We start from the raw sequence: 16,341 nt of genomic DNA on the forward strand, positions 1-16,341 counted from the left end.
AGAGGCCATGGACCCTGCCATTCTCATTTTTTATCTCATCATCTATCCACTCATCCACCCACTCTACCATCTATCCGTCCACCCACCCATCCATTTTGAGTAAAAATCCTCCAATATCCTGAGTTCATGGCTTCACCGTTAGGGGAATGAGGACCAAGCACTACACAAGAAGTTGATTTTGCGGCTCATATACTCCGACTACACATCTTTCACTGATGAGTGTCTGTACTTTTAAGCTGAATGCCTAAACCGACCGACTTCCCCCGGGAGAACATTCTGAGGCCACGAGGATTGAAGAAGGGAAGGGGAGAGCCACCAAGAATGTATGCGAGGAGCGGGAACATCTCCTAGAGGGACTAAAACGAGAAGCATAGCCACAGTCCCCCCCCCCCCCGCCCCCCAGATTTTGGGTTCCACTGGGGTTTGGTTCAAGAAACAGCCATTTTCCACCCTTCTGCTCTGAGTAAGCTTTGCTATGGGTGGCCAGAGCAGGAAGCCCTTTTGGGGAGCTCTTTTCCATAGAGGGGGTGGGGGAGGTGTGGAGGAGCCCGTGCTGGAGGGACGCCCCACCCCCAGGGTCTGCGCATGTGCTGAGCCCGCTGAGCCCGTGAAGCGGGCGGTGTTCTCCGCCTGGTGCTCCCCCAAAACCGCTCCACATCACCGAGAACTGAGACTGACGCTCTGGTTCTGGAAGAAGCTCGGCACTTTGCTCCTCTTCTGTTCCCGGAGCCGCCAGGTGATGTGTTGTCTTAAACAGCAAAACTGTACACATGGCAATTCAGTTTCAATTAGCAATAATCGCGCCTCGGATAAACCTCATTGGCTACCATACTGCCACTGCGCAAAGCTGGCAATTCAGTTTCAAAGGAAATGCCTTGCCGTGCCAATTGTGGGATAATCATTTTCCACACCAAAAACACACTTGAAAATGTTGGCTTTTAAGACACATAAACAGTGGAACCGCGAACCCACTTGTTGAAGCAGAGACAAGAGAAACCGCATCTCCTCAGTATGGCAAGTGAAGACAGGCAGCTGCTGCTACCCTGCGTCTTCCCAGCAGAGTCTGCCAAGCTCAGCAAGGCCGCTGGCGCCCTTTCAGGAGGGGTCCTTCCCTGCCTTGGCTGCAGGTACCTGAGGCTCCCCGAGGCCTAGCCGCACTCGGAAGCTCGCCCAGGGTTGGCTGCGCGTGGTGATCAGACCTGGGGGCGACAGGCTGCCGTGGTCGACGCCACTGGGGCTTCCTGGCAGATGGGCGCTGACCAAGGGGCTTGCTTCCTCTGAGAGCGGGCTCTGCTCTTGCTTATCGCCTTTCGTTCCGCTTACTGCCCGGCCGAGCGGCCATCTCACCAAAGGCTGGTCTGGGCGCTGAAGCTGGCTGCCAGTGAGCGTTTACTCTCCCCTCATGCGATGGAAGAACAAACCAACCAACCCAAACCAACACCCAGTGACCCTCTTCTGTTGGTAGGGAAGCAGGAGGGGATGCAGTCCTACGCTCAAATGCAACCCCAGACAACAGAGATGCCGTCTGTCTGTGGATCAGGGAGTCCGCCGGCTGTTGCTCCCTTTGTACCTCAGAATCTATGGGTCAAGATCACCTCAGTGAACATCAGTTTGTAAGGTTAAATTTACCCTGATGCCTGAGCACATTACTTTCCATTTCAACTGGACGGGGGCTTCTGCTTCCAGACAAAAATGGGGAAAATGTGTGTCACCTATTCCTCACGCTAATTACAACTACAAACCCTGGGCAAAATGCATACGGACTCAACAATGTGGAGGAAAGAAGACAGAGGGCTAGAGACCTGGTGATTCGGGAGTGACCCAGAGGTGAGCTCTGTGGGGAGGGGGGGAGATGGAGAGGAGAGGGAGTTGAGGGAAACTGGAAGGGGAGATGAACCATGAGAGACTATGGACTCTGAAAAACAACCAGAGGGTTTTGAAGGGGCGGGGGGGGGGGGGGAGGTTGAGAAATCAGGTGCTGGGTAATAGGGAGGGCACGTACTGCATGGAGCACTGGGTGTGATGCCAAAACAATGAACACTGTTATGCTGTAAATAAACAAATTAAAAAAAAAAAAAAAAGAATGTGGGGGGGGGGGGCGCGCACACGCACTCGTCTCCTCATATCCTAGCCTGGGCACTAGAGAACCCTGAAATTTGGAAATGCCAAATGACACACCAAAAAACCCATGGAAAACGTGTCCTCTCTAGTCAAAGGATCTGGAAAAGGATGGACCCGTGTGATGGACTGTTTTAACTCTACTTGAATATATGTTCTGGATATTAGTCCCTCTTCAGATATGTAATTTGGGAATCCTTTATCTCATTTTGTAGTGTGCCTTTTTACTCTTCTGATAGTATCTTTTGATGTCGAAAAGTCTTTCATTTTTTTATAAAGGCCAATCTATTTTCACTTTTGTTGCCTGTGTCTTCGGTGTCATATCCAAGAAATCATCGCCAAGTCCAATGTTATGAAGCTTTTGTCTGATGTTTTCTTCTAAGAATTTTATTACTTTAGGTCTCACATTCAAATCCTTGATGTATTTTAAATTAATTTTTTTGTGTGGTGTTAGGCAAGGGTTCAATTTCATTTCTGTGCGTGTAGATATCCAGTTTTCCTACATCATTTTAAAAAAAGACTGTCCTTTACCCATTGAATGATCATGGCACTCTTGCCAAAAAATAATTTGACATACATGCAAAGATTTATTTCTGGGCTTTCTATTCTGTTTCATTAATCTATATTTCTGTATTTATTCCAATACCACATTGTTTTGATTACTGTATCTTTGTTTTGGTTATATGGGTTCCCTATAATTTCATATGAATTTTAGAATGGGTTTTGCTCTTTCTGTAAAAAAGTCATTGGGATTTTGGTAGGGTTTGCTTTGAATCTGCACATTGCTTTGGATAGGTTTTTTTTGTTTGTTTTGTTTTGTTTTGTTTTGTGTCTCTCACTGTCTCTTTATTTTTTTAATTTTATTTTTTTCAGTGTTCCAAGATTCATTTTTTATGCACCACACCCAGTGCTCCATGCAATACATGCTTCCTTAATACCCACCACCAGTCTCACCCAGCCCCTCACTCTCCTCCTCTCCAAACCCCTCAGTTTGTTTCTCGGAATCCACAGTCTTTTATGGTTCATCTCCCTCTCCGATTTCCCCCAACTCACTTCTCCTCTCCATCTCCCAGTGTCCTCCGTGTTATTCCTCATGGTCCACAAGTAAATGAAACCATATGATAATTGACTCTCTCTGCTTGACTTATTTCACTCAGTATAATCTCCAGTTCCATTTGTGTTGATACAAAAGTTGGGTATTCAAAAGTTGATATAAAAGTTGGGCATCCTTTCTTTTTTTCTTTTCTTTTTTTTTTTTAAAGATTTTACTTATTTATTTGACAGAGATCACAAGGAGGCAGAGAGGCAGGCAGAGAGAGAGGAGCAAGCAGGCTCCCTGGGATCATGACCTGAGCCAAAGGCAGTGGCTTAACCAACTGAGCCACCCAGGCCGTCCCCACATACACTACTTTATCTGTTCATCTATTGATGGGTATTTGGGCTGCTTTTATAATTACGCTAGTGTAGATAATGCTGCTATAAACAATGGGGTACAAGCATCCCTTTGAATGAGTGTTTTTGTATTTTGGGGGTATAAACCTAGTAGTATGATTACTGGATTGTAGGGTAGTTCAATTTTTAATTTTTTGAGAAAACTCCATACTGTTTCCAAAGTGGCTGCACCAGTTTACATTCCCACCAGCAGTGCACAAGGGTTCCTTTTTCTCCACATCTTCACCAACACTTGTTTCTTGCATTTTTGATTTTAGCCATGTTGACAGGTGTGAGGTGATATCTCAGTGTAGTTCATTGTGTAAGTCTTTTGCCTCCTTTGTTAATTCCTATGTATTTCATTCTTTTTGATGTTTGATTTCATGTTATTGTAAATAATATTTTGTAATTTTCTTTTCAGATTGTTCATTGTTTGTGTATAGAAATGGAAATGATTTTTGTATGTTGACTTTGTATCCTGCTACTTTGCTAAATTCCTTTATTAGTTCTAACAGTGTATGTATGTGTGTTTATAATCCTTAGGGTTTTCTGCATAAAAGATTATATTATCTGCAAACAGAGATGGTTTCACTTCTTCCTTTTCATTTTGGAAGCCTTGTATTTATTTTTATTGCCTAATTGGTTTGCTAGAACTTCCAGTATTATGTTGAGTAAAAATGGTGAAAACAGGCATCCTTGTCCTGTTTCTGATCTTAGAGGAAAAGCTCTCAGTCTTTCACCATTGAATATAATGTTTTCTATGGGTTTTTCACGTGTAGTTTTTATTATGTGGAGGTAGTTTCCTTCTACTCATAGTTTGTTCAGTGTTTTTATCATGAAAGGGTGTGGATTTTTGTCAAAAGATTTTTCTGCATCCACTGAGATAATCATGTAGTATTCTCTTTCTTTCTGTTGATGTGGCATATTATATCAATTGATTTTCATATGTTGAACCATCCTTGCATTCCAGGAATAAATTCCACTTGGTCATGATATATAATACTTTTGATATGTGACTGAATTTTGTGTGCTAGTATTTTGTTGAGGACATTTACATCAATTTTGTAAGGAATAACGGTCTGTAGTTTTTTTTGTAGTGTTTTTGTCTGGCTTTGATATCATCAGGGTAATGCTGGCCTCATAAAATGAGATGGAAATAATTCTCTCCTCTTCAATTTTTTGGGAAAGATTGAGAAGGATTAGTATTCTTTAAATGGTGGAATTTACCAGTGAAGCCATTGAATTGGGGCTTTTCTTTTTTGGGGAGATATTTGATTACTTATTTGATATCTTACTAGTTATAGGTTTATTCAGATTTTTTATCTCTTTGTGGTTTAGTCTTGGTAGATTTTATGTTTCTCGGAATCTGTTCATTTCATATAGGTTATTTAATTTGTTGGGGTACAGTTGTTCTGCTCTCTTATAATCCTTTTTATATCTGTAGAATTGGTAATAGTGTCCCCATTTTCATTTCTGATTTTAGTAATTTGAGTCTTCTCTCTTTTTCCTTAGTTCATGTACCTAAAGGTACTATCACCTTTAGGTGATAGTCTCACCAGCTGAAACTATCAATTTTGTTGATATTTTCAAAGAACCAACTTTTAGTTTCATGATTTTTTTTTCTTATTGCTTTTCTATTCTTTATTTCATTTATTTCTGCTCTAATTTTTATTGGACTCTTTGATTTTGGCTCAGGTCATGATCTCATAATGAGCTCAAGCCTTGTGATGGGCTCTGCTCTGGGCATGGTGCCTGTTTAAGATTCCCTCTCTTTGTTCCTCTTCCCTCCCACCCCCAGCTCACAGCATGTGCATTCTCTCTAAAAAAAATTTACAAGATTATAGTAATGGATCATTGAATGCCAGGGGTTAGAGATAGTAAAGGAAAGAGTAGAAAAGGGTTTTCACTGTGGGAACAGAACACTTTGATATCCTGATTAGGATGGTGTTTACATTAACATATCTATGTGCTCAATTGGTGAAATCTGAATACAGTCTGTAGTTTAATTAGTAATACTGTGCCATTTTCAGTTTCCTGGCTTTCATAATTTACTGTGATTATGTAAGATCTTATAACTCAGGGGAACCTTGGTAAAGGGTAGATGGATCTAGTATTTTTGCAACTTCTTATGAGTCTAACATTGTTTTAAAATAAAAAGCAAAAAAAAACAAAACAAAACAAAACAAAATGAGAAAACTGAATAGGAACTGTTTCTAAGTGTTGCTCTGCAAACAACTTGTGGCATTTCTGGTTCAGTGTAGCACTCAAGACTGGAGGGAGCCCCTCTCCTGCCTCTTCCTTTGGGCCATCAAGTCTACCTACTTTTATGAAGAACATCTTGCATGCAATTCAGATAGTTGTGTTCAAAATATCTGTGTGAGAGGAGCCGAGGATCCCTTTTCCAGGTGCCATAGTCTTTAACCCTGCTTCCTCCATCTTTTCCTTTTACTGTTATCACTGAAGTTGATGTTGAAGAACTGGGTCATTAATTCTGATCAGTCAGCCCATGTTTACTAGGCAAAAAGTATGTGCAAAAAGGAATATAATTTATTTGTTATTTTGGTGTCTTTATGCATATAAACACAACAGACATCATGTTCTTAGGAGGGTCTGGCTCTGGCAAACCTCCAGGGTCAGAATCCAGGGAAGATCACTCTTTGTGTGTCTCCTCACTGTTCTGGATGTGCGCCCCTCTGGGGTCCTGTAGGCACTGTCAATTGTGGTATTTTTGCTAATTTTTGTGTATATGTCCCTCCTCACTGGGGCAACGATCCTGTCTTCCAGAAAATTTTCATCCAAGCGATTGTTAACATTTGCTATCAGGACTAGGTCCTGTGATGGACTTCTGTCCCAGCTGGCATAGCCACAACACCCTTTGAGATGCTACTTAAAATCCCCTTGACTGTCTGGTCACCCATCTGCATGTCACCATCTCAACCTTAGAACCTTATGGGAGTTCCTGTCAAATGAAATCTAGATTGCTGCCCATTGTGGCAGAGGCTGATAGTGCCAGCCCAAATCTATTTCTCTTCTTTTTCCTTTATAGAAGAATCCCCAATTATTTTGGGAGGTGGCAAGATGCTCAACTAATAAACCACATTTCCCAACTTCCTGGGTTTCTAGATGTGGACATGTGACAAGTTCTGGTGAGATATAAAAAAGGTTATTGGGTGGGACTTCTGGGAAAACTTTTAAAAAGACAGTTGTGAAGTGCCTTTTTTGGTGGTGGGGGTACTCCTCCTTCTTTCTTCTGCCTTCTGCCTGGAATCCAGATGTGATGATTGGTGTTCCATCACTAGTCTTTGCTCATGAGGTGGTCTTCAGGATGAAAGCCAGAAGCTAAATATACAGAGTCAAAGAATTGAAGGGGCCTTGGTTCTTGATGTCTGTTGCCATGCCAGGCCAGGACTGCCACCTGTAAATTTTCAGATGAGAGAAAAATAAACTTCTGTATTCTCTTTGCTCTTGCTATTAAGTCAAACAGAATTCCTAAGAGATGGTCTTTTGTGTGAGGTGCTGCTCTGGCCTGTCTACCTTGGAACTTATTACAAAGCCAGATGAGGTCACTGTGGCAGGTTGTGTGTTCTTCATGAACATTGACTGATATCAAGGGAACATGTGCTGATGTGTTTGAAGAGGAGAGTCAGTAACTGAGTGGAGTGTGGAGGTGGGGAGGAGGATGCTTGGCTTGGAAAGGATGGGGGGGCGTAAGGAGTGATTGGGTGTGCATGAACTTTAAGCTATACTTTTTGTGGTAGGGTGTCACCGCCTTCTCCATTCCTGAGCTTTCTGAGTCACTCCCCCTGCCAACAGGCCCTGGGAATTGAGATCCTGCTCCACCCTCCAGACCCACAGGGAAGTTGTCTCTGGTCCCAGTGAAATGAAACATGGGGAAAGGGCATTTGGGGGAGGCCTCTTGAAAGGAGGACTCTTCAGTGACTCACTGCTCAACTTCCTGAGGTAGGAATGAGTTAAGCAACAGTCAGCTTTTTGCCTGATGTTAGTCCAGGCCTCTGATTTAAAAAAAAAAAAAACAAAAACGTGGGATGTTCAGGAAGGGAGAGTCAGGCCCATTCAGGACTGGGCATTTACATACAGAAGCTCAAGCCTGTGCACAGCTCACAGGCAGAAGAGGACTTAATGGAAGCCGATGGAGATGCTCTTTGTGGAAGGATACAATGAGAAAGAAGCAGCTCTTGTTTTCCCTGGTGTCACCATGGTTCTGATTGATGACATTTCCACAGAACAAGTCCTCTTCCCTGCCAGGCTCATTTGTGCTCTTGTGTGTGGGCTCCTGCCCTCTGCTGTAATGGGGTAGCCACAGTGGATGTGCTCATGGCCATGATGAGTTTAATGACCTCTAAATAGAGTGAAGCTTGTTTTGTTTCTATGAAAGAAGAAATGACAACTTATCTTTCCCTTCTCCCTCTTCTCTTCAGCAGTTTGGCTTGGTTTTATATAGCTCTGTCTTGTCTTGGGACCCACACTCCCAAGGCCTAGGTCTTGCTGGTACTAATACAATTGGAAGGCACAACCACACTCCTCTCAGCTCGAGATAAGAATTTAAATTAAACCTCATTTAGCTGGGCACTCCCTTTTGATTTATCGGCAGATGCCTCTTGCTGTTTGAGCCTTGTTAAATTGCTACCAAACACCTCATTGACCAGCTGTTCCTATTAAGCCAAAAGGGCATTGCAGAGCAGGGTCAATCCCCTTGCACTTTGGATGGTTCTTATATGTTATCCCTGTGGAGTGGCCACAGGGAGGGTATTATCCCCTGTACCCTGGGAGCTGTCTGGTTAATGGCAGTAAGAGATTCTTCTGCCGATGGGTGGGAGTGGGAAGGGACAAGCTGCACTGGCCAGGGACCCGTTGCTCTGTTCTGCATGCTGGGGTCCTGCCAAGTCTCTGAATGAGGCAAAGTCATGATGCCCAGCCCCTGGTGTAATGTCAGGTAGGTATCTTTCCTGTGGATAATGAGCCTAGCACGCGTATAACCTTCTCCTTCACTTACCAGCCAAGGGTGTGGCTTTGCAGAGCCAGAACCGACCTAACTATGGCTAGACATAGGTGCAGCTCACTCTGTGTAACCCATGTGTTCCCTAGAGGAAGAAAGGCACACACTTCCATCAACTGTCTCACAAGCACTTGGTGACACGGATGGAAAAGCCTAGGGCTGTTTGCCTGCATGTGCTGCATCTTTGTGTTGATAAGAAAGAGTCCCTGTCCTTGCGGTGGACACAGCCCTGTGCTAGGGTCAAGGCCTAGGCAAGCAGCCTCCATGAGCTGCTCTGCCTCCATGTCTGGCCTCTGTGGAGCACTTTTGTATAGTGTAGGAGCTGCACAACTGCACTGGGAACCCCACTGATCACTCCTAACTCAGAGGGATCCTAACTGGCTGCCTACATTTTTCTCTCCACTATATACTTTTTCCACTCCTCAGTGTCCTCCTATCCCCTGCATTCACTCCCTTTCTATTCTCAAACTAAGTCCCACCAGAGGCTTCTCTGGGGACAGAGTACAGGTCAGAATGGCCTTGAGAGTCTTGAGGGAAGCCATCTAAAGTTGAGCTTAGGGCCTGACCCCTGGCTCAAGGCTCGGTGGGGCTTGTGTGCTGGACCCAGGCAGCAGGGAAGCTCTACTTCTAAGTGCTTGGTTGTAAGGAAATTGGTAGTATTGACTCATAGACCTGGATGGGACCCAAGAAGCCACAATCTCCATCACTGTTCTTACCTGAGATTCTTGTTCCAAGTGGCAGAGGCATCACTTTGGATTTAGACATTTCAGCAAAATGTCTCAAAGGTAGGATTCTGAGAATATCCCCCTGAGTTCATCCTAGGACCCCTCTCCCTACAACTATGGTCCCCCTGAGCCAGGGCCAGGTCTGGTGGAGCACTTTGGGGCTGGGGTTTAATGTCTCCTGAAAGTCAAGCCATATTCCAGTCCAGGTCTGTCTCAGAGAAAAACTCCACAAAGGATCTTTAAGAACTAATATCAGAGTATCATTGTCTGCTGTGATCTCCCCTTCCTGTCCCCTCATGACACAAAGACAAGCACATAACAGCTCTGGGCCAGAGGGGGTTCCTGGATGTAACCTGTCCAGCAAAGTGTCATCTTCTCCAGTTTCCTGGGTCAGACCCTCCAGGAAAGTGCTGGGCTGTGAAAACCCAGGGTTCCCAATCTCATTCTCATGGGTCAACCTGAGCCTCCTGGCCACATGTCCTTTCCTGTAGTCTTGTCACATCCACACTGCTTTCCTGAGACACAGCAGAGTGGGCACATGCACTGGACAGGAATGAATGAGCTAAGCAGGTTCTCAGGTTGCTTACGGAGCCCTCTCTGATGCTGCTCGGTATTTTACTTACCATTTTGGTGCCCACAGCAGGCAGCCCTGATGTTTTCTAAGAAAAATTATTTCCTCCTGTGTGCTTCACAGAGGGATATACTCATTCTCCTAACACAAGCTTTATTTTTCATCTTTGTAAGGGTTTTTATTCTCGTTTCTCTTTTGTTTTCTACTTGGTGATCAAAAATCTTCTCAAAGATGGCCAGTAGTTTTTGCTCCCTTCCCTGCAGGGATGCATGGGGCAACTCTGTGTCCTCTGCACAGACCACACCTATGCAGGATTTTGCCAGAGCTTCACTACTAGCTCCGAGAAATCCTCCTGTTAGCCCACTTTGTTGATTTTCTTTCCTTTTTTATTTTCAGCGTAACAGTATTCGTTGTTTTTGCATCACACCCAGTGCTCCATGCAATATGTGCCCTCCCTATTACCCTCCACCTGGTTCCCCAACCTCCCACGCCCTGCCCCTTCAAAACCCTTGGGTTGTTTTTCAGAGTCCATAGTCTCTCATGGTTCATCTCCCCTTCCAATTTCCCTCAACTCCCTTCTCCTCTCCATCTCCCCATGTCCTCTGTTCCTCCTCAGTTCCGGGTGTTTTCCTCTCCCAAAACTCATCTACTATTTTCTTGTCCACTCATGGCCTTGAAATACGTGGCACTTTGATCCTTTTGCTCAGAATTTCCTTACAGACTTTGAGAATTCTTCTTCCCTTTTGGCATTATGACAAATAGTTAAGTATGTTCTGATCTGAACATCAGGCTTCATGTCTGCATCCTTTAGGTTCAATGTTCTGTACTTTTCTTTGTTCTCCATTGGTTCTAAAAAAATTATATTTGTGTCTCAGGCATAGGGGAGGGATAGCGCTTCAGGCTCTGGCCTTCCCCCTCATCTGCACACACTTCAGGTCCAGCTTTGATTACACTTTTGGGAGGCAGCATTAGATAGCAGAAATATTTCAGACCATGGAATCAGACCTAGACTGAACCGCTGCCCCTTTCTAGCTGTGTTACCTTGGGAGATTATTTAACCTCTCTGAGCCTCAATTTTTCAGTATAAAATGGGATAATAGTCTTTGCTTCAGAGGACACCCAAACAAAGAATACAAAGGATGGGCTCATTTAATCGCCAGATGATGGAGGGATCATTTATGACCCAGGTGATTTAGCCTCCCTTTGCCTTTTTAGTCTTTATAATAAAAACAAGAGAGGATCCTAAAAACACACTTTTAAAAGTTAAGCTAGGGGGAGCCTGGGTGGTTCAGTGAGTTAAGCATCTGTCTTCAGCATGAGTCATGATCCTAGGGTCCTGGGATTGAGCCTCATGTTGGGCTCTCTGCTCGGTGGGGGGTGCGGGTCTGCTTCTCCCTCTCTATCTGCCTGTCCCCCTGCTGAGCATTCTATCAAACAAATAAATAAAATCTTAAAAAAAAAAAAAACTGAGTTGGCTGCCCACTCATGTCCATAGCAGCATTATGTACAATAGCCAAAATGCAGAAGCAACCGAAGAGTCCACTGATGGATGAATGGATAAACAAAATGTGGCATATACACACAATGGAGTATTATTCAGCCTTAAAAAGGAGTAAAATTCTGACGCATACTACAACATGGATGAATCTTGAAGACATTATGCTGTGTGAAATAAGCCAGTCACAAAAAGACAAATACTGAATGATACCACTTACATGAGGTACCTAGAATAGTCAAATTCTAGAGACAGAAAGTAGAAGGGTGGTTGCAGGGGGCCGAGGAGGCATAAAATGGTGAATTATTGTTTAATGGGTTTCAGTTTTGCAAGATGAAAAAGTTCAGGAGATGGATGGTGTTAATAGTTGCACAACAATGAGAATGTACTTAATGCCACTGAATTGTACACTTAAACATGGCTAAGTTTTATGTTCTGTTATGTGTCTATTTTATCACAATTAAAAAAAGAAAAGGTGAGCAGTCCATGCTTTTCAGTTATGTTGTCCTCTAATTGTTTGCCAGTCAAGAGGAAGCTGTTTTACTTATATTTTTATTATAGTAATAGATGCATATGAGTGAAAAAATTAAACAGTACTGTCATGGAAAATAACCATCTTCCCCTCTCTAGGGGAATTCTCCCCAGGTCTCACCAGTCACTGAGAATATTTTTAGCTGAGTAGTAACACTGCCTCTGATCATTTTGAAAGTCCAAAGAATTCACGGGCATTGATTTTTCTTCTTGAGATTCCATTTTAGAAATTGTTGACTCTTCTGGTTTGGAAAAGGGTAGGACATCTTCAATGAAACCATCAACCATCAGGTTCAGTTGGGACACTGACTGTGAGCAATGATTTTCTGCATCAGCTGCCATTGGGTTGGGGGGCAGGGCTGGGATGCACGCCATATACTCACGGTGCCCATAATGCATCATTTTCTTTCTACACAGTGGCAGCAAAAGGGCACATCCAATATTGTATTATTTTCTTCTTTCATTCATGACGATGTCCCACACGGGCCCTGAGAGTCTGAAAAAAGAAGCGTTTCCTAGGTTCTAAGAATGAAGGGAGCCCTAGCCAATGCATCATGCTTTCCCTGCTAATGATAGACTCATGCATAAGAGCGACTGTAACTACAGAGGGGCGGCAGGCATGAGAAGGAGGGACTCAACGGTCAGTGGCTGGGGTCTGAAGGATAGCAAAGCTGTGATTAGAATTCTCAATCAGACTTCCATGATTGATCATGGCCTGGGGCGGCAGGTGAGAGAAGTCTGTGGACACAAACTCCTCCCTCGGCCCTGTCTTTTCTTCTGTTGGCAGAGTTAAATCCTAGGGGTGATGGAAAACTCGATCTTACCCGAGAGTGTAACTTTAAAGGATCTGCTGAAGGGGAGGTGGGGTGGATGAGTGCTGGGATTCAACAACTCTCTCCCCACAATGGCCAGAGGGATGTCTCTCAGACACAATGCTGACCTTCTCAAGCCTGATCAAAGAACTCTTGAGAGTTCTTCCTTCCCCCTCCTCCTTTTTCCTTCCTCCCTTCCTTCCTCCCTCCACAACTTCTCTCTTTTCCTAGATGCCTTCTGGATTATCCTCCTGTCTTTCCTCCTCCTTTCTTACCCACCTACTTATCTATGTCCTTTCCTTCCTCCTATGTCGATTAAGCACTGACAAAGGAAAATTATTTCAAGGAAGAAACCACAGTCTACTGAAAAGGGGCACGCTCCCCCCCACACACACACATGCAACGGCAATATAGTGTGAGCTATAATAAGGGTGCTAGGACGGACAGAGGCGTACTGACGAGAGAGTTCCTACAAGCTTCCTGAGGTGAAGTGGCAGGGTGCTGCCCGCAGAAAACACAGCACAAACACAATGGCACCAAGACAAAAAGGGCCGCAGTGTTTTCTGGAAGTGTAGGCAGGTCAGTGCCATTGAAGCATGGTTTCTGGGGGAAGGGGTCTGAAATGAGTCTGGAGAGGTCAACAGGCCCCAGTTATGAGAAACTTTGTGCCTAAGAACTTTATGAAGGCAATGAAGATAAATCATAAGTCTTAAGCAGAAGTGGTAGGGGTGACTCGATTTTAATGAAACCTCCATAAACACACGTGCAGGTCCCTGTCTCAGCACACTGCTTAAAACTGCAACTTCAGGGGCGCCTGGGTGGCTCAGTGGGTTAAAAAAGCTCTGCCTTTGGCTCGGGTCGTGATCCCAGGGTCCTGGGATCGAGGCCCCGCATCAGGTTCTCTGCTCAGCAGGGAGCCTGCAAATTATTAAAAAAAACAACAAAACAAAACAAAAACAAACAAACAAACAAACAAAAAACCTGCAACTTCACACGCAGCTGCCCTCCTTCCTACTTTATTTCTCTCCACTGCTCTCATCCCCGTCTGGTGTTGGATTCACTTAATTTTATTCATTGTCCATCTGCCTCTGCTGAAATGCAAGCTCCATTTTGAGAGACAGGGGGTTTGGTTTCGTCCACTGCTCTATCCTTTGGACCCAGAATACCATTCAGCACATAGGAGGCACCCCATGAATAGTGCTGAACAACACGGTCTTTTGAAAGGCAGTGAAACTCAATCATCTCAATGCTTTATTTGGAGGAAAGACTTGGCCTTCAAAGAGGACACTTCATGTCAACATGCCCAGTGCCAATTCCATGCAGAACACGCGTGAAATGCCTCAACAAGGAACCAGGTCTTATTCACCCAGTGCACACTAGGGAATCCAAAAATGGCTTCTGAGTCATGAGAAATCTGGACTGTCAACCCAAGGGATTCTCTCTTTAGTTCAGAAGGTGAGCAATTTCTCTAGAATATTCTACACATCTCAAGAAGCTCCTTTCGGAGAGACAGAAGACTCGGGAATGTAATGTGTTCCTCAAACACAGTGGTCATGGAATTAAAGCTCAGCAGTGGCCAGTGAGGCTCCTCAATCCATGTATCCAGGCTTCCCGGAGGCAGGGAGGGGGACTGGTGCCCCCCTTCCAGGACGCCATCATAGAGCTACCACAGCAACTTCTGATAGGGTTCTGACATTCTGACCGCCTGCCACAGGAGGCCATCCCCATCTTAACAGAAGGACGCCATGGCTGGGGAAGAAGTAAGCTGGAGAGGGAAGTGCCTGGTATTCAGCGCCCAACTTCCCGGAGTGAACCCCAACTCCGCCACATTCCAGCTGCATAACGTGCAAAGAGCAATTAATCTCCTGTGCCTCAAGGACACCTTGGGAACAATAAGGACCCTACCTCAGAGGGTCACTATGAAGATGAACCGAGTCAGCCTTCAGTGAACAGTGCCCGGCACATAGTACATGTCTTAAAAAATGTGGTATTCTCAGGGCACCTGGGTGGCTCAGTTGATTAAGCATCTGCCTCTGGTTCAGGTCATGATCCCAGGGTCCTGGCATCGAGTCCTGCATTGGGGACCCTGCTCAGTGGGGAGCCTGCTTCTCCCTCTGCCTTCTGCTCCCCCTGCTTGTGCTAGTTCTCTCTCCCTCCCTCTCTCCCTCCCTCTCTCTCTCTCTGATGAATAAATAAATAAAATCTTCTTTAAAATGTGGTACTTTTGCATTGGTGCATCTTAGAACATAACAGGTGCTCAAACAATGCTTATTGAATTGACAATATAACATACACTCATCTGAATTTCCTTAATAGATGCCCACAGAAAATGACAGGAAAGGGGCTTCAGCACAATGCACCCATATCCCTGCTTGGAAATGTTAAAAAGATACTAGTAACTCGAAAGGCTCTGCCCCTTTCTGGCTGTATTGATTTGAGGTATAAACTTTAACTGCAAAGGCTGCATCTCCTCTCCTGTGAAACTCAGCTCTCTCCAGGGATTGCCCTGTGGCTTGTTCAGGTAACAATTTGGTGTTTTACAAACACGAGAGCACTATAAAATATTGTCGGTATTATAAACAGAAAAGCTCCAGGCACTCAGCAAAAGAAAAAAATGGAATGTCAAACTACTCTGTCTTCTTACATTTGTGCAAAATTAAAATGACTCTTTGAAGAATCCAGTTTGGATAAGCCCATGTCAATACCACTGATACAAGCCATCACTAATGACAAGATTGATAGCTCAGGAGGGTGAGTCATTTCATGTTCACTGTGCATCATGCTTAATTCGCCAAAAGGAGTTTGTGTGTATAATTAATGCACTTTTCTTCCTGGCTTCATCTGGAAACATGTAAAGGGTCTCCAGGGAATTCTATAAGTTAGAAACAATTAATAAAATAAAACCACTTAATTAAAGAGAATAATTGGAGCCTATTTTGTCCCTGAAAACAGAGGGATAAAAATCACTTTGGAAACACATTGTAGAAAAATGGGCTGAGTTTTCAAAGAAAGAACAATGCGTAGACGGGACACATGTAAGTCATGATAGTGGACGGATTTCCCAGGCCCTTTGTTCTACAATGATTTCAAACCACCTGACTTGACATGTACCAGGAACAGAAGATCACTGCCCCTACGATGACAAGTGCCATTCCTACGGAAGCAAGCTTCATGTGTTCATTATCTCTGTGTACATTTACAGCACCTCCCCTGTACCCACCATTGGGACCCATCAGCAAGAAGCAGCCACTCTCCCTCTGTCTTCCAGAAACTCCCAGTGTTGTCAGGAGAAGAAAAAAGTCCCCATGCACCTAAAATGCAGAGGGGCAAGGACGACATGGAGACAGAGGTTAGCACGGAATGGTCAGTGGGAGCTCCCCAAGCAGCCCCAGAGAAACACTGCTTTCAGGTGCCCTGAGTTTTTGGAAAGAAGCCCACCCTCACCGGCATAGGAAGAGAAAAATGCAACTGCACATGTTAACATCGTGTCCTCAGCCACCGATATGGGACTGCACATGCTGCTCGGGCAAATTACATAAATCTCCACGTGTTACAGGAACAGAGTATGTGTGTCAGAGCAGAAAGGAATGATGCTGGAAACCCGATGGGGAAAGTGCATGTATGTGGAATCAGAAAAACGA

At 44.4% G+C, this 16,341-nt stretch overlaps 2 pseudogenes; both read right to left on the reverse strand.

Moving 5' to 3' along the window:
* Nucleotides 1-16,341, reverse strand: part of LOC123946204 — a 928,361-nt pseudogene that overhangs the window by 710,565 nt on the left and 201,455 nt on the right.
* On the reverse strand, nt 767-849 carry LOC123927976 (annotated as a pseudogene).

The sequence above is a fragment of the Meles meles genome, chromosome 1, assembly GCF_922984935.1.
Source record: "Meles meles chromosome 1, mMelMel3.1 paternal haplotype, whole genome shotgun sequence".
Taxonomy (NCBI): domain Eukaryota; kingdom Metazoa; phylum Chordata; class Mammalia; order Carnivora; family Mustelidae; genus Meles; species Meles meles.